The sequence below is a fragment of the Geotrypetes seraphini genome, chromosome 2 (assembly GCF_902459505.1).
Source record: "Geotrypetes seraphini chromosome 2, aGeoSer1.1, whole genome shotgun sequence".
NCBI lineage: Eukaryota > Metazoa > Chordata > Amphibia > Gymnophiona > Dermophiidae > Geotrypetes > Geotrypetes seraphini.
In genome coordinates, this window is record NC_047085.1 from 249414787 (window position 1) to 249433452 (window position 18666).

Consider the following 18666-nt stretch of genomic DNA (forward strand, 5'->3'; position numbering starts at 1 on the left):
CAGCTTTTTACATTTTTTTCCATTGACATGAATGGGTGAAATCTGATTTTCTATTTGTAGCTCCGCCCACGTGTGCAGGTGAGCCGCGAGACCCCCAGAACATATCATCCCAGGTAGTGAGGGATCTGCATACCAAGTTTCGTTCAAATCGGTTAAGCCGTTTTTGAGTGATCGCGGCACATACACACATACATACATACACACATACATACCTCCGATTTTATATATATAGATATATATATATAGATATATTTCTTTATTCATTTTTAAACTTTCAACAAGTGATTCATTATACAATCATATACACATACACTGTAATAATACTTATTAATCATACAATTAGTGAAATCGAACTATAACTTCACCCTCCCATCCTTCTTCCAATATAATCATATAATTTTATAAAATTCTCCCCCCTCCCCCCTTATACTTATAATAATTTTTTAGTGGCTCCCAGACCTCCATAAACTTTTTATACCTTCCTTGTTGGATAGCTAATATTTTCTCCATTTTAAAAATATGGCACAATGAATTCCACCAAAAACTATAACTTAATCTATCATAATTTTTCCAGTTTCTCGTAATTTACTGAATAGCAACTCCTGTCATTATGAGTAAAAAGTTATTATTTTTATGAGATATTTGACTTTTTTTCCTCATTGAAGTTCCAAATAATATCGTATCATATGAAAGTGCCACCGGATTCTCAAGTAAATTATTAATTTGACTCCAAATAGATTTCCAAAAATTATATATTAGAGGGTAAAAAAACAATAAATGATCCAATGTTCCAGCTTCAAGATGACAGTGCCAACATCTATTAGACTTTTAAGTGGGGTTTGATTTAGTGTATCCATGGGTGATGGAGAGAGATAATGGAGGGTAGAGATAGTGTTAATGTGGATCTCTATCAGTTTTGTAATAGAACAATCGTGTGGAGAGAAAAAGGCTTATATGAATTTTCTGTTTTGTATGCTGCAAAGACATGATATTTAAATAAAAATAAAAAAATCTAAAGACTGCCAGAATTTTTGTAGATATAAAATAGGGCAGATCTAGTGATTCTGATATTGTAATCAACCCTAAAGAGTCCCATTAAATGATGGTGAACAGCTTCAGTGGCTTTTCTAATGGAGCAGAAGTGTCATAATTAAAGAGAGGGAGTTGCAGCTGCAGTCAGGGAAAGCACCCCCCGCCACTGGACCTCCAAAAAATTAGCCCTTGCTGCTGCTATTGGAAACAGGGAAGTTCCCTACAGCTGAGGACAGAATCACTGCTATTTCCAAGATGGAAAGAAAAATAGAAAAGAGACTACAGGAAAGGGAGGTGGAAAAGGAAGGCGAACAGAGCAAAAGATGTAACCAGATGTGATGAGTAGGAGGGATGTAACAGAGGGCATAAGCACCAATATTTTTAAATGATTAGGGGTGCCAACACAGTACAAATTAGCTCTCCATAAGAGTAGTCATACTAGGACATACTGAAGGTCCATCAAGCCCAGAATAAACTAAGGTACCTTTTCCCCCCCAAAAAAGGAGGAAAAAAGGTTCACTCAAATATAAACCAGGTGTTAATATTCAAGTGCCCAAGGGACTATTCAGTGTAGAGCGCAGAGAGCTGGAGAGTTGAGGCTCTGAAATTACTTTTTCTTACATTACCTTTGCTCCCAGAGAGCCCCTTGGACATCGGGTGCCTACCCACCAACAGGCACTAGAAAGGACACCATCCTAACATCGGGTCCTATCCCAGGAGCTAAAACACGCTCACTCCTGTGGCGCGTGGCCGCAGGGGCGTGCTCTGAGGGGCAGGTCATGCCGCTTAAGAGCTCCTTTAGAGTTCTGAAGAGTAATGAAGAGCTTTTGGACACTACTTAAAGACAAGTCTGAATATTTGACTTTGAAGTTTATATTACTGTTGTAATGGGGAAAAGCAAGGGTAAGCCCTGGGTGTCTACCCCTGTGATATCAGGCCCCATTGATAAACATTTTACTCCAGTAAATATCCCACAAAGACAGAGTGATATGAATGAGGTAATTTCAGGAGCCTCTTTAAGCTCTCTAGAACATACCTCTCCACCTCCACCTGATCTCTCGGGTGCTTTGGGGCCAGAGGTTGCCCCACAGATAGCTTCATTGGAAGCCTCCGAAGTTCAACTGGCTTCAGAAATTGCTTTTTCAAAAATGCTACAAGTTTTTTCTGAATCTTTAAGCCAGTTGGAAAATTTGGATGAAAACCCAAGGGAAATTACTTTAAAGATTTGTAGTCTTTAAATATGAAGATGGAGGCAATGCTGAAAAATGTTACAAATCAGGTTTTGGTTTTCTCCAATGAGGTGGTTGATAAGTTGGTAAATGTTGATTCTAATATTGGGAAACTAGATAAACGATTGCTAGGAGTGGAAAAACAGGTATTGAATTTGCAATCTTTTTCTGTAACCTCTAGCAAAGATTCATTGAATATATATTACAAATTGGAAATGATGGAAAACCAGGCAAGGGCAAAAAATCTAAGGTTGGTTAATTTTCCATCTACCCAACTGTTATCTCCTGAGATACTTCTTAAGAAGTATTTTAAGGAGATACTAGGGATAACTAATTCTGATATAATGATGTTTCCAAATTTATATTATGTTCCTCAAAAAAAGAAGCTCTCAGCTGGAGAGGGAATCAATCAATTAGCAAACATTGATTTTGATCTAATGAATTTCTTGGAGGACTCCCAGAACATGAGTGTGGCGCAGTGGTTAAAGCTATAGCCTCAGCACCCTGAGGTTGTGGGTTCAAACCCATGCTGCTCCTTGTGACCCTGGGCAAGTCACTTAATCCTCCCATTGCCCCAGGTACATTAGATAGATTGTGAGCCCACCAGGACAGACAAAGAAAAATGTTTGAGCACCTGAATAACCCATGTAAACCGTTCTGAGCTCTCCTGGGAGAATGGTATAGAAAATTGAATAAATAAAATTTAAAAAAATTAATTTCTTATCTAAATGAATTAGATAAAACTCTTATCATGAAACTTTACTTTAGAAATAGAGAGAAAAAAAATCTTTGGAGATCAAGTTTTGATCTTCCTCGATGTTTCAAGAGCTACACAGATTAGGAGGAAAGCCTTTTTGGCTTTGAAACCTATAGCTATCGAGTTGAGAGCTACTTATTTCCTTAAGTTCCCTTGCAAATGTCTTCTACATATCTAAGATAAAGAGTAAGGAAAATAAAGGGGAGGATGGTGGCTATTTCTCCTCCCATATTGTTTTTCTTTGATTTCCAAGATGTCTTTAGTTTGAATTTAATGAATGTTTCCTCCCAAAATTGGTGGGCTAGATGGATTTTTTCTGCTTATGTACTTTAAACATTTTATTGTTATTTCCTTATTATTATGTTTAAATCCGTCTTTACTTTGTTTGTAACATTGTAAGAAATATTTTCAATAAAAAAAAATATATATATATATATACTAGCTGATTACCCGGCGTTGCCCGGATATTTATTTATCCCAAAATGTCCAACCGCCTACATGTCCCACCCCCCTACGTCCCACATGTCCCATATGCCCCACCCCCATGTCCCAACCCCCTACCCTCCACATGTCCCAAAGGAATGTCCCTCTCTATGGGGCTGAACTTAGACTTAAACGGCATCGGGAGTGTCGGTATTCATCTCTGCGAGCCCGAAAACTATGGGTTGGACATTAATATCTGTCGCTTTTGATAATTTTAACATATCACCCCCTTCCCACCCCCACAGTATTTTACCCCGTCCCACCTGCACAATATTTTCCCCCAGATAGTAAGTCATATGTGTACCAAGTTTGGTTGAAATCTCTCCATGCGTTTCAGAGTTATGCTGAGTATTCATGTGTGAGCCCGAAAACACTATGGGGTAGATACTAAAATCTGTCATTTTCAATCATTTTTACATATCCCCTCCTTCCCACCCCCACAGTGTTTGTCCTCAGATAGTAAGTAATGTGTATGTCAAGTTTGGTTGAAATCTGTCCATGCATTGAAGAGTTATGCTGGAACATACATACATACACACACACACATATATTCAAATTATAATGTGAAATATTTGACAAAATGAATACAATACAACTAACGCAAAACTTGATTATAAACAACAATTTTAGTTTCACCTCCAGGAGCAAGAACATAGAAATTCTTGGGTGAACCCACCCTTGAGCAAGCAACATAGAGTTGTGGGCCGCGAGACCCCCAGAACATATCACCCCAGGTAGTGAGGGATCTGCATACCAAGTTTCGTTCAAATCGGTCAAGCCGTTTTTGAATTACTGTGAGAATGGCAGCTTTTTACATTTTTTCCATTGACTTGAATGGGTGAAATCTGATTTTCTGTTTGTAGCTCCGCCCACGTGTGCAGGTGGGCCGCGAGACCCCCAGAACATATCACCCCAGGTAGTGAGGGATCTGCATACTAAGTTTCGTTCAAATCGGTCAAAGCCGTTTTTGCGTGATCGCGGCACATACACACATACATACATACATACACACATACATACCTCCGATTTTATATATATAGATATATTCAAGTGCCCTCCTCTGCCCTAACAGGCTCTGCACCCTATCCCCCCCCACTGCTCTGCCAGGCTCTGTACCATGTCCCCCCTCCTTCCTGATGTCTTGCAGGCCTCCACCGGGCCTGCCATAAGACCAGGTGGTCTGGGACAGGGGGGATCCCTTCTGCCTTCTGTCCTGGCTGACTCTAAGAACTTTCACCTCCTTCCCGCCTCTCTGGCATACCTTTCAAATCCCTGATGGTGAACCGAGGCAGGAGCGTTCTTCCCTCGCTCCTGCCTCATGCAGAGCTGCTAGCTGAATGGCTGCTGTGAGTTCTCATGAGTTCCCACGAGGACTTGTGGCAGCCATTCAGCTAGCGGCTCTGCACGGTGCAGGAATGTAGGAAGATCGCTCCTGCCCCAGTTCACCGCTGGACCACCAAGGATGTGAAAGGTACGACGGAGAAACAGGAGGGAGATGAAAGTTCTTTGAGTCGGCTGGGACAGGAGACAGGAGGGATCCCTCCTGTCCCTGCTCACCACTGGACTATCAGTCTTACGGCAGGCCCAGCGGAAGTCTGCAACAGGTCCGGGAGGGGGATGGGTGGGCGCTGACCTTAATATAAACTGAGACCCTCATTTTTGGACCATTTTTTTGGCCCAAAAATCTTGGTTCATATTTGAGTATATATGGTATCTAGCAAGATCTCAAAAAAAGTAAAAGATTTTATGCTGCTTATGCAAAGAATAAACAGTAGATTTCCCCAAGTCCATCTTAAAAATGACTTAAGGACTTTTCTTTTAGGAAATGATCTAAATTTTCTTTAAACCTTGCTAAGCTCTGCTTTTACTACATTTTCTGGCAACAAATTCCAGAATTTAATTTACACATTGAGTGAAGAAATATTTTCTCTGGTTTGTTTGAAATCTACTTTTTTAGGGCTCCTTTTACAAAGGTGCGCTAGCATTTTTAGCGCACGCACCGGATTAGTGCACGCTACCTGAAAAATTACCGCCTGCTCAAGAGGAGGCGGTAGCAGCTAGCGCAGGGCATTTTAGCTTGTGCTATTCAGCACGTTAAGGCCCTAACGCACCTATGTAAAAGGAGCCCTTAGTGGCTTCATTGTATGCCCTTGTCCTAGTATTTTTGGAAAGAGTAAACATGTGATTCATGTCTACCCATTCCACTCCACTCAGTGTTTTATAGACATAAGAACTGCCATCTCTGGATCAGACCTTCGGTCCATCAAGTCCGGCGATCCGCACATGCGGAGGCCCAGCCAGGTGTACACCTGGCATAATTTTAGTCACCCATATCCCTCTATGCCTCTCGTAAGGAGATGTGCATCTAGTTAGCTTTTAAATCCTAGAATGGTGGATTCCGCAATAACCTCCTGGAGAACATTCCAGATGTCCATCACTCGTTGCGTGAAGCAGAACTTCCTGACATTTGTCCTGACTTGTCCCCCCTTACCTTCAGTCCATGTCCTCTTGTCCGTGTCACATTGGACATTGTAAATAATTTTTTTCCTGCTCTATTTTGTCGATTCCTTTCAGTATTTTGAAAGTCTCGATCATATCCCCTTGCAGTCTCCTTTTCTCAAGGGAGAACAATCCCAGCCTCTTAAGTTGTTCCTCGTATTCCAAGTTCTCCATACCTTTTATTAGCTTCATTGTTCGTCTCTGCACCCTCTCCAGCAGTTTTATATCCTTCTTTAGGTTGGGAGACCAACGTTGGACACAGTATTCCAAATGTGGTCTGACCATTGCCCTATAAAGCAGCATTATAACTCTCTACTCGTGATTCCTTTCTTTATCATGCCTAACATTTTATTTGCTTTCTTTGCCGCTGCCGCGCATTGTGCCGACGGTTTCAGGGTCCTATCTATCAGTACACCCAGGTCCTTTTCTTGTTCGCTCTTACCCAGAGTTGCACCTGACATTCTATACTCGTGTTCCTTGTTCTTTCTACCTAAATGCATTACTTTGCACTTTTCCACATTAAACTTCATCTGCCATTTCTCCGCCCATTTCTCTAACTGACACAAGTCACTCTGGAGTTCCTCGCTATCCTTCTGCGATCTGATTGCCTGGCATACCTTTGTGTCGTCTGCAAACTTCTATCATATCTCCCCTGAGCCGCCTCTTGTCCAGGCTGAAGAACCCTAGCTGCTTTAGTCTTTCCTTATAGGGCAGTGGTTCTTAACCTTGTTGGAGGTACTGAACCCCACCAGTTTCACATGCGTGTTCACCGAACCCTTCTTTATTGGAAAAATAAAATATGATTTTTACAAATTCAAAACATAGGTATACAGTGAGGGAAAAAAATAATATCAATTTTGAAAACAAAAAAGTTCTCCTATATTTTGAATAATAATAACAACATAATAATGAAATTTACTGCAAATCAGTGTGACTTCTGCTGTTGATTGATAGATCAAGAAACCGAGTACACGATCAGTCTTGATCAAAATCACTGAATAACTGATAGATGATTGAATGTGACCAAAGCGCTATATGAGTCAGAGGTGTGTTTTGACCTCCGCTGAACCCGCGAGACTGACTCACCGAACCCCTGGGGTTCGGTCGAACCCAGTTTAAGAACCACTGTTATAGGGAATCATCTAATCTCCTTCATCATTTTCAAACCTTTCTCTGTACCTTTCTTAATTCTGCTCTACGGTTTGTTTAGATGCGGTGATCAGAATTGCACACAGTATTCAAGATGGTCGCACCGTGGAGAGATACATTGTTATACATTCCTTTCCCGATAATTCCTAACATTCTATTTGCTTTTCTTAGCTGCCATCACACACTGAGCAGAGAGTTTCAACACCTAGATCATTTTTGTAGTCAGTGACTCCTAACATGGAACCTTATATCACATAGCTATATTTTGGATTTCGCTTTCCTAGGTGCATCACTTTGCACTTGCCCACATTATGACTCCCTCATCTGCCATTTTGATGCCCAGTCTCGCAATATTTCATAATCCTATTGCGAGTTAACAACTTTGTGTCGTCATCACATTTAATTACCTCACTAGTTACTCCCATCTCCAGACTGTTTATAAATATGTTTAAAAGCAGTGGACCTAGGACAGACCCCTTGCTCAATATTGGGGGTGCTCAGCTTCCACAGAGCTGACTCCTGTTCTGGGGGGGATGGGCAGAGCGCCCTGCATGTAAGGCAGAGGGGATGAGCTTAAAGAGGTGTGGTACACAGGCTGACTGGCACAGCTAAAGGCCTGTTACTGGTTGCCTTTTCATAGAATTTTTGTTGACTAGTTTTGTCAGTCAGAAATACTGAATTCTCTGTCCTTTAACTTGTCACACATTCAGTTGTATAGCCAACTTTCTTTTTCTACTGTGTGCCATGGTAAAAAAAAAATGTTTTAAAAAACGTTGGGGCCTTTTAGGCATTGATCTAATAAGAGGCTTAGGGCTCCTTTTACTATGCTGCGTTAGGGCATTAACGCATGGAATAGCATGCGTTAGTTCTAGCCGCGTAGCGTGGGTTTAACGCTCACTAAAATGCATGCGCTAAAAACGCTATCATAGCTTAATAAAAGGAGCCCTTAGTCTGAATAGAGCATTAAGATTTGGGATAATGGCATGGCCACACCATTAAAACCAATGGAAAATTCCAGTCATTCATGAGCCAGCATAATGGCAGCTTTGCAGGTTATTGTGTTACAATTAATGGCCAAGGCTCCAAGGCTGATACATAACTTAACCCTAGCCTGGCTCTCCATTTCTACCCTTTACAGTATATCCATATTCATGTAAAATGATTTTAATAGATTTGATTTTTCGATAATTTGCACTCTGCAGTGCAGCAGCTGGATAAGAGAGGTCAGTGTGTATATATTCACTGGTTTCTGCCTGTAGATGAATTCAAAATATAAAGCAACATTAGACTGATGTCACTTCCGGAGTTATAGCCGAAAGGGATCTTTTCCAGATAAGCCCCGCCAAAAAGTTAACCCCCGCCACCCCAAAAACATTATAAAAAAGAGGCGCGATCTGTATAAAGTAAAGTGGGGGGGGGGGTCCCCCCCACGCCCCCCCGTCGGAGCCCTTAAAAAAATGACCGACAGTTTATCCTATTTTTGATAATGTTAAGTTTCATATCCTCTTTTTTATCATCTTTTTTGGGTGCTCCGACGGGGGGCGTGGGGGGGATCCCCCCCACTTTACTTTATACACATCGCGCCGCATTGTGGGGGCGTTGTGCTGAGAACTTCACTGGTTAAGGTTGCGTGCGCTGGCAAAAGGTGGCGGGGCTTAACTTTCGGCGCGTGCACTTTTTCCATTAGTGGCGGGGCTTATCTGGAAAAGATCCGCCGAAAGTATTCTAGTGAAACAAAGTGGTCCTAATTCCTTGATGTGAATGTGCATCTTCACATGGCTTGCTTTCTTCTGGACTACAGTATGATTACATGAAAAGAGCAGATACACAAACACAGGTGTGACCTTTTCACTCTTCCGGTTTCACCTGTGTTAGAAACCGGAAGAAGTCAGTTGGTGGGGGCTGAGGCTGAAATGACATTTTGTCACTGGCTTGACAAGATGAAGAACAGAACCTTCAGAGGAAAGGAGTTACAATGTACAGAATTACACTATAATGTTTACAAAAATTGTACTTTATGATCAACTACTCTGAAGGGTTTATATATGAGAATCTGTGCTGGTCCACACCACCACCCGCTGCAAAGGCTAAGGGCTCCTTTTACTAAGGTGCGTTAGGGCCTTAACGCGCAGAATAGCGTGCGCTAGACCTTAACGCCAGCGTTGAGCTGGCGTTATTCTAGAAGCGTACCGTGCGGTTTAGCGCGCGGTAATTTTGTGCGCGCACTAAAAACGCTAGTGCACCTTAGTAAAAGGAGCCCTAAATGTCAATCTGCAAATGTTTATATTTAAGTGAAATAATTCTGTGCCTCGATTAAGGCATCATGATTGTACACCCTGAGCTGCAGTTTTATAATGGTTTTGGGGTGTGCCTAAGCTGTTGTTGGAATACTAGTATAAAGGCGCAATGCCGTGCCGAAAAGTAGACACATCTGCTTACCAACAGGTCAATGGCTGGCATAATTGGGAATGCCTAAGTGTCATGCCACAGCTTGCTCATGCTGCATTCGGGTACCCATCTCTTCACAGGTGCATCTAAATCTCCTCACAGAGATTTAGATGCACCTGTAAAAAAAATCATAATGTGGCATTGGCTCTTTTATGTGGAGATTGAAGTACAAAGCTTAGTTGCACTGCGAAGATTTACATTATGGCTTTTCATTGGGACAAGATTATGTAGCATTAGTTGGCAACCCTTGAAGCAGGTGGTTTTCCGCTGAAACTCAGGCCACGTCAGGTCCAATTGCATGGGAATGAGAGTCTGCAATAATAAAAGTTTGGAACATATCATTGGGTTTTATGTGGTAGTCCATCGTCTTCCTTTTTGTTGACGCTGGGGTTTTTTGAGGACCATGTTATAGAATAGGCTATTTTCACTTTCTCTACTGTCAGTAGGAAAGCCAGATGCCTCTAGGTCAGAAGGGAGACACAGTCTGCGCCAGCTTTGGCCTGGTGCCCAATCGTTTGCTTTGATTAGGAAAAATCTGAACTACAAGTCCATACATGCAACAGGCATTGCACATACTGTTAAATGTACTCTTATGGGAACTATAAATGTCAGCACCTTCTGAATACATGAAAACCGTTTATTTTTCTGTGCTTATTCCTTCAAAAGATATTTTATAGATCTTGCTACACTATGTCTGCAGATCTCTGCATTTTAATGTCAGAGAACCATAAGGCAATTAGAAACTTAGTGGCCCTAGAGGTATAGCTAGTCATTCAGCGCTAGTCCCCTGGGAGCCAGATTTCAAACACATGCCAGCAAGTCATAGCTGGCCAAAAAAAAGTAAAAAAAGCAATTTTGAAGTTACCCATGTGGGAATGGTGTAGTTCTTTGTTACTTGTGTATACCTAGTGCCTTCTAGGATCTGATCTATTTTAGTGATTGGGAATAAAGTCCCTACTGGGTAGAAGATTAATTGAGCCAGTTTCAGTCTGTTGAGTCTCCTTCCCTTTAAGGGAAAGTAGTGCTTATTTGTATAAACTCAGGCCACCTTCGCTCCTCTGTCATCCCTCTGATACAGTTTTTACTTTCACAAATTTTTCAAATGAGTCACAAATGTCTGTAGGAACTCGTTTTGATTCAGTACCTCAAGTTTCAAGTTTATTATAAATTTGATTAATCGCTTATTCAAAATTCTAAGCAATGTACAAAGCAATAAAATTACAAATTTCTGGGGGAAACAAAACAAACGAATAGAACTAACCTGACCAAAACATATTAAGCAAAAGGAAAAGCTGGGGAAAGAAATACAAGTTGTTGATAGCTAAAAATAAGTGCAACATATTATACAGACATTTTATACTTTAACAGCACTTAAATTCAATCACATTATATTTCATAACAAATACATTATTTATCTTTCTCTCTCTTTCTCTTATCCCTCCTGTTTCTCTGTCTTTTTCTGTTCCTTTTCTAAGCAGTTCCAGATACTCTGGATCCTTTTCATTAATCTAGTTTTATTCAAACGATTGTAGATACGAATATTTGATACATGATTTTTATTATGATTCTATGTGTTTGAGCTGCTTTCTGTTTATAATTCTTATAATATTCAATAAAATTATTGAACTAAAAAAAAAAAAAAAAAAAAAACAAATACATATATCATCCCCTCCCTTCCCCAACAATTGCACTCAACCATAATTAAATTAAAAGTATTTCCCCACCCTGGACGTGTATGTTCAAAGGGCAAAATCCATAATCACTCCTTATAGAATTTTGTCAATGGCAGAGTACAGTACAGGGATTCAAACAGGGATTGGACAGATTCCTGAGGGAAAAGGGGATCGTGGGGTCCCCCTGGACTGGAAAACTGCCAACGTGGTTCCTCTGCACAAAAAGGGTTGCAGAGCGGAGGCCGCAAATTACAGACCAGTAAGTCTCACATCAATAGTGTGTAAACTCATGGAAACTCTACTTAAAGAGAAATTAGACACAATATTGGATGAGGGGAATCTGAGGGATCCCTGTCAACATGGATTCACTAGGGGCAGGTCATGCCAGTCCAATCTCATCAGCTTCTTTGATTGGGTGACAGGAAAGCTGGACTCGGGAGAGTCTCTGGACATAGTATACTTGGATTTCAGTAAAGCTTTTGACAGTGTCCCACACCGTAGACTATTAAACAAGATGAAATCGATGGGGTTAGGTGAGAAACTAACGGCGTGGGTCAACGATTGGCTGAGTGGAAGACTTCAGAAAGTGGTGGTCAATGGCACCCTCTCTGAGACATCGGAGGTGACTAGCGGTGTGCCTCAGGGCTCAGTCCTGGGACCATCCCTTTTTAACATATTCATAAGGGACTTGACCCGAGGGCTTCAGGGTAAAGTAGCGCTGTTCGCCGACGACGCCAAACTGTGTAATATAGTGGGTGGAAGCAATCCCACGGATGGTATGACGCAGGATCTTATCAAGTTGGAAAAATGGTCCACGACATGGCAGCTGGGCTTCAACGCTAAGAAGTGTAAGGTCATGCATCTCGGCAGCAGAAATCCATGCAGAACATACACCTTGAATGGAGAAACACTAGTTAGGACTTCAGAGGAACGGGACTTGGGAGTGATCATCAGTGCAGACATGAAGGCTGCCAAACAAGTGGAGAAGGCCTCATCCAAGGCGAGGCAAATGATGGGATGTATCAATAGAAGCTTCGTCAGCCGCAAACCTGAAGTCATAATGCCACTGTATAGAACCATGGTGAGACCTCATCTAGAGTACTGTGTGCAATTCTGGAGGCCACATTACCGTAAAGATGTGCTTCGAGCTGAGTCGGTCCAGCGAATGGCCACTAGGAAGGTCTCTGGACTCAAGGGTCTCTCATACGAGGAAAGACTGGGCAAATTGCAGCTGTACTCTCTAGAGGAGCGCAGGGAAAGGGGTGACATGATTGAGACTTTTAAGTACGTCACAGGTCGTGTCGAGGTAGAAAACGATATATTCCTTCCCAAGGGACCCTCGGTCACAAGGGGGCACCCGCTCAAACTCAGGGGAGGGAAATTTAGAGGTGACATCAGGAAGTATTTCTTCACAGAAAGAGTGGTAGATCACTGGAACAAACTTCCGACGCAGGTAATCAAGGCCACAAGCGTGCTCGACTTTAAGAATAAATGGGACATCCACGTGGGATCCCTACGTGGGTCGAGCAGCACTCAGACTTAATGGGGTGGGTCAGTAGAGTGGGCAGACTTGATGGGCTGTAGCCCTTTTCTGCCGTCACCTTTCTATGTTTCTATGTTTCTATGTTACTGAGGGAGGTGCTGGGGTGTTGCATAAGTATAGACAGCTCACCAGGTCGTGCAGGTGCAAGGCCGGAGGGTTAGGACATTGATGGGAAGATAGGACTTCGATGAGAAACCTAGGGGGCAAGGGGGCCCCTTCTGGTGATTAAGGCAGGTCATGACCTGTTGGGCCGCCGCGGGGGCGGACGGCTGGGCGGGATGGACCTCTGGTCTGACCCGGCAGAGGCACTGCTTATGTTCTCCCAAACCTCCTTAAATTTCCTATAATGTCCCTGCTGTATAGCAATCATACGTTACATTTTAAAAATGTGGCATAAAGATTCCCACCAGAAATGATCATTTAAATGGTCCCAGTTTTTCCAGTTCTTCAAAATGAGTTGTATGGCAACTCCTGGCATAACAAAGAAAAGTTTATTATTATGGGAAGATATTGGGCTTTTAGCCCTCATTAACGTGCCAAATAGCACGGTATCGCACATCAATGCCACTGGATTTTCCAATATTTTATTCACTTGACCCCAAATGGATCTCCAAAATTTAAGTATCAAGGGACAATAGATGATCCAATGTCCCTACATCAAGATGACAGTGCCAGCATCTGTTAGTCTTGGAACTATCCAATTTCTGTAATCGAACAGGGGATTCAGTACATCTTCATTTTGTATTTTTGTGTAACATCCCCCTCACTCCAAACTCTCTCCTTGTTTATAATCCCAAATGTGTTCAATATTATTATTCTTTATCTAGGTTTAGAGCAGCTCTTAAAACACATCTGTTCCCATTAGCTTTTCTGAATTAATATACCTAAGTGTAGAGACTTCCAGTGCAGCTTTAGTTGGTGACATGGCAATCTGCTAGAATCTTTGTTTTTATATTTTCCTGATATTTTTCTATCCTTTTAATCTTTTAATACGCAATGCAGTTCCTATGTCTTTCTTTTAATGCTATGCAGTGCCTCTGTCATTTTTAGTGTTGTAAACTACCGTACATTATTCTGTATACACAAATTGGCATATATTAAGTTTTTAAAAAAAAAAAAAACAACCCATAATGACAAACTTCTAACCTGCATTGCGAACATTTCCCAAAAAGGTTTCCCATATTTTCAGAAAATTCTGCTTAAATGCTTTTCCTATATTCTCCACACATTTGCCAATGTAGTTTTTAATAGCCACTTCAACTGCATTGCTATTCTACAGGACACTGGAAGATGGTATTATATGCCCACAAATGATGGAAATAACTTTTAAGCAATAATGTTATTGTTTGGGTTTTGATACCACCAAAGGACCTCTTGCCTCCTCTCCTTTGGCACATTGACATGACTCTGAGGCCATTAGTGAGTTGTATGTTTCCATTTCAAGGGAACTGGAGAGTACCCAAGTGTTTTGCACATGAACAAAGGCCTCAAACCCTGGATGTGTTTGCAGCACTGTGGTTATGTGCCCTGGGAAAGGAGGCCGTAAATTTAACTTTGACCAACTTTCAAACGAGCCAAGTTAAGTGTGTGTCTCTAGAATCTCATTTTAGTGTACAAAATCGTAACAGAATATACTTGTTTGCAAAGGACCTCAAGGTCCATCTGGTTTGCCCATTTAATTCCAGCTTCAGTGCTTCCAGCCTCCTGAAGAAACAAACAATTGTATAGTTATATCTAAGGAAGGAAGGAATGAAAATTCTTCTACTATTTAACATTTCTACAGCGCTGATAGACATCCACAAGCCTGTACATCAATGTATTTAAGAGACGGTCTGCTCAGTAGAGCTTACAATCTAATTAAGACAACAGAACAAGTAGGGACTGAGGGAGTTTTAGTAGAGCTTACAGTCAAGAAGAGGCTTAGGGAGTTTCTCAGATGCTTATAGTAGGGGTTATGAGTTAAATGTATTCTTGAAGAAGTGGGCTTCTAGTCTGATTTTGAATAGTTCCAGGGATGGAGCTTGACCTACTGACTCAGGCAGTTTGTTCCAGGCATATGGTGCAGCAGGACAGAAGGGATGTAGTCTGGAGCTTGCAGTAGAAGAAAAGGGTACAGATAAGAGAGACTTGCCCGATGAACAGAGTTTCCGGGGAGGAGAGTAGGGAGAGACATGAGAAGAGAGATATTGAGGAGCTATAGAATGAATGCACTTGTAGGGTAATAAGAGGAGTTTTGAACTGTATATGGGTGGGGAGCCAGTGAAGTGACTTGAGAAGAGGGATGATGTCAGCATGCTGACTCTGGTGGAATATGTCATGCAGCATTCGGAATGGATGTAAGGGGGACAGATCATTATGTGGGAGGCCTGAGAGAAGCAGGTTGTAGTAGTCTAGGCCAGGGGTAGGCAATTCCGGTCCTCGAGAGCCGGAGCCAGGTCAGGTTTTCAGGATACCCACAATAAATATGCATGAGATAGATTTGCATTTCAAGAAGGCAGTGCATGCAAAGCCATCTCATACATATTCATTGTGGATATCCTGAAAACCTGACCTGGCTCCGGCTCTCGAGGACCGGAATTGCCTACCCCTGGTCTAGGCGAGAGGTGATGAGGGTGTGGATAAGGGTTTTGGTAGTGTGCTCAGAGAGGAAGGGTCGGATTTTGGTGGTGATATAGAGAAAGATATGACAGGTTTTGGTGGTCTGTTAGATTTGTGCAGAGAAGGAGAGAGAGCAGTCAAAGATGATACTAAAGTTGCGAGCTGATGAGACAAGGAGGATGAGAGTGTTATCCACTGAGTTAAAGAGTGAGAGGAGGGGTAGGTTTGGGTGAAAGGATAAGTAGTTCAATCTTGGCCATGTTCAGTTTTAACTGGCGGCAGGATATCTAAGCAGCAAAGTTGGACATCAGACTGACACTCGGGCTTGGATTCCTGTAGAGATTGAAAGCCATGGGAGGAGATCAGAGCACCAAGAGAATGAGTATAGATGAAGAAGAGAAGAGGTCCCAGGACAGAGCCCTGGAGAACTCAAGTGGGAGGAGGATCCACCACTGCATACACTAAAGGTGTGATCTGAGAGGTAGGAAGAGAACAAAGGGGGCCTGGAATCCAAGTGAGAACTGCGTGTCAAAGAGAAGACGGTGGTCTACAGTGTCAAAAGCAGTGAATAGATCAAGAAGGATGAGGATAGAGTAGAGCAGTGGTTCCCAATCCTGTCCTGGAGGAACACCAGACCAATTGGGTTTTCAGGCTAGCCCTAATGAATATGCATGAAGCAAATTTGCATGCCTATCACTTCCATCATATGCAAATCTCTCTCATGCATATTCATTAGGGCTAGCCTGAAAACCCGATTGGCCTGGTGTTCCTCCAGGACAGGGTTGGGAATCACTGGAGTAGAGGCCTTTGGATCTGGCCAAGAAAGAGGTCATTGGAGACTTTGGCAAGGGCAGTTTCCATAGTGTGCAGGGGGTGAAAGCCTGTTTGGAATGTGTCAAGGATGGCTAGGGTTGATAGAAAGTCCAGGCAGCGGTGGTGAATAGCACGTTCAAGTAGCTTGGCTAAAAAGAGGAGGATGGAGATGGGTCAATAGTTGGCAGGGCAGGTAGGGTCCAGTTAAAATTTTTTTTAAAAGCAGTGTACTTATGGCTTGTTTGAAGGCATCAGGGACAGTTGCAGTGGAAAGTGATAGACTGAGGATACCACAAATACAAGGGATGAACATAGGAGAGATAACGTTGAGTAGATGGGTAAGAATCGGATCAGAGGAGCAGGTAGTGAGTTTGGAGGAGGAGATAAAAATATACGGTTTCCTTTTCAGTGATTTTAGGAAAGAAAGAAAAGGTGGCAAGGGCTGAGTGAGGGTTGACAGAGTGGGCAGGGGAGGTGGCTTGGTTGAGAAGTCAAAGTTAATTTTGGGGACCTTGTCATAGAAGTATTCATCCATACTCTGAGGAAAAGCGATGGTTGGAGGTTGTGGCACCTCGAGCAGAGAGTTCAGTCTGGTAAAGAGACGGTGAGGGTTGGCGCTGAGAGAGGTAGGTGTAGCAGGCTTGTTTGGCAAATGAAACAGCAGACTGGAAGGAGGTCTTGAGGAATTTGAAGTGAATGAAGTCAGGGAGTCTGGGTTGTCCTAAGTCAGACATGTCAAACTCTGGCCTGCGGGGTACTGAAATTTGGCCCATCAGACAATTTCCAATTTCCCTTAATGCTGGCCCGCTGGTACAAGTGCTGAATCATTTATAGATTCACGCCACATTATCCGTAGTTTCACGCAGCCTGCAGAAGATCGCTGGTTGGCAGTAGCGATTCTAGCAGGCCGCTGTAGCCTCAGCTGCGCGTTCCCTCTTACGTGGTCCCGCCCCCTCCTCTGATGTACAGGACCGCGCCAGAGGGAATGTGCAGCTGAGGCTAAGGTGGCCTGCTAGGATCGCTACTGCCGACCAGCGATCCTCTTCAGGCTGCGTGAGCCTACAGATGATGCGGCGTGAACCTGCAGAGTCATGTCCCAAGCAGACCTGCAGCTGAGGAAAGGTATTATGGGGCTGGTATTCTTAGGAAGTTATAATTTAGTCAGGCAAAAATCAAAACAAAATTATATATAAATATTCAATATAAAAGCATTAGAGGTATCATATTAAATAAGCTTGACATATTATATGTGCTCCCATCATTAGTTAAGCACAAGTTTTTTCATTATTTACCCCAAAGTAAGTGAATAATTATGCAATATTAAATAATGCACTTGTCTGAGCTCAGTTAACAATCCTGATACTGGTGTTTCAGAAACAGCACAGCTTTGTCTTTTTTATTTATTTTGTTTGCATCACAGAGCTGACGTGGGGTTGGAGAGGTTGTAACCCTATGCTTCTACTATGACTAAAGGATCCTTTTATTAAGGTGCGCATTTAGTGTGCGCTAAATCGGTTAGCGTACTTTAATAAAAGGACCCCTAAGTATCTAAAAAAAATGTGGCCCACGACTTAGCCTTTTTTTCAGTTTTCGGCCCCTTATGTGATTGAGTTTGACATCCCTGTCCTAAGTTATGAGAGTCTGTTCTAGATCATAAGCCGGACAGATTTGGGTCAATATTCAAAAACAATTGTGCTTTCACTAGTGACAAGTGAATACAATATATGATTTCCTTCTCCTGTTATTTTCTGCAAATCTACAACTAATATTGGGCTGTTTAAATCATTAAATGGTGATATATCATCCATATATTTGTGGGCTGGGTTAGGGGAAGGGCCAAAATCTTTGCTGTTCAGCAGCACCTGATAAATTTTAGTTTAGGTTTCCTGAATAGCAGCCTTAAAATTAAACAGTGCAGTGATCTCACTTGCACTATCTGTTCCATGCCATTACCTATATGGATGTATATCTAAAAATCACAGGGGATTTAAGTCCAAAGCAAATTACTTAGGATAGGGATAAAGTCAATATAGAACAAAGCAAAAGACCCTACAAGTCTTGATGAGAATAGGGTCTTTTGCTTTGTTCTATATTACCTAAAGTATTTTTCGCTCCATAAGACACACTTTTTCCCACCCAAAAGTGGGTAGAAATGCTGATGCATCTTATGCCAGCGAATATACAAATTTTTAACCCCCTGTACCTTATTAAAACACCCTCCCCCTCCTCCTTCCATCAAACCAGTACCTGAGCTCCCCCATTACCAAATCCTACAGCCTTCCTTCTTCAGTCCCACAACTACATCTGACAACTTCTCTCCCTCACAAGCGTCCCGCATTTGCTGGAAACAGGAAGCTGTGCCAAAAGAGGGCTGGATTTATTGTGGGCGAACTCCAGTGGGAAACCAGAGATGGGAGCAGTTCCTACGGCGCTCATGTATGA

General features: G+C 42.2%; 1 protein-coding gene across 1 annotated transcript in view; it reads left to right on the top strand.

Annotated features, from left to right (window-relative positions):
* Positions 1–18666, top strand: part of BCL2 (BCL2 apoptosis regulator) — a 361921-nt gene that overhangs the window by 283062 nt on the left and 60193 nt on the right. The gene's annotated exons all lie outside the window — the stretch shown is intronic.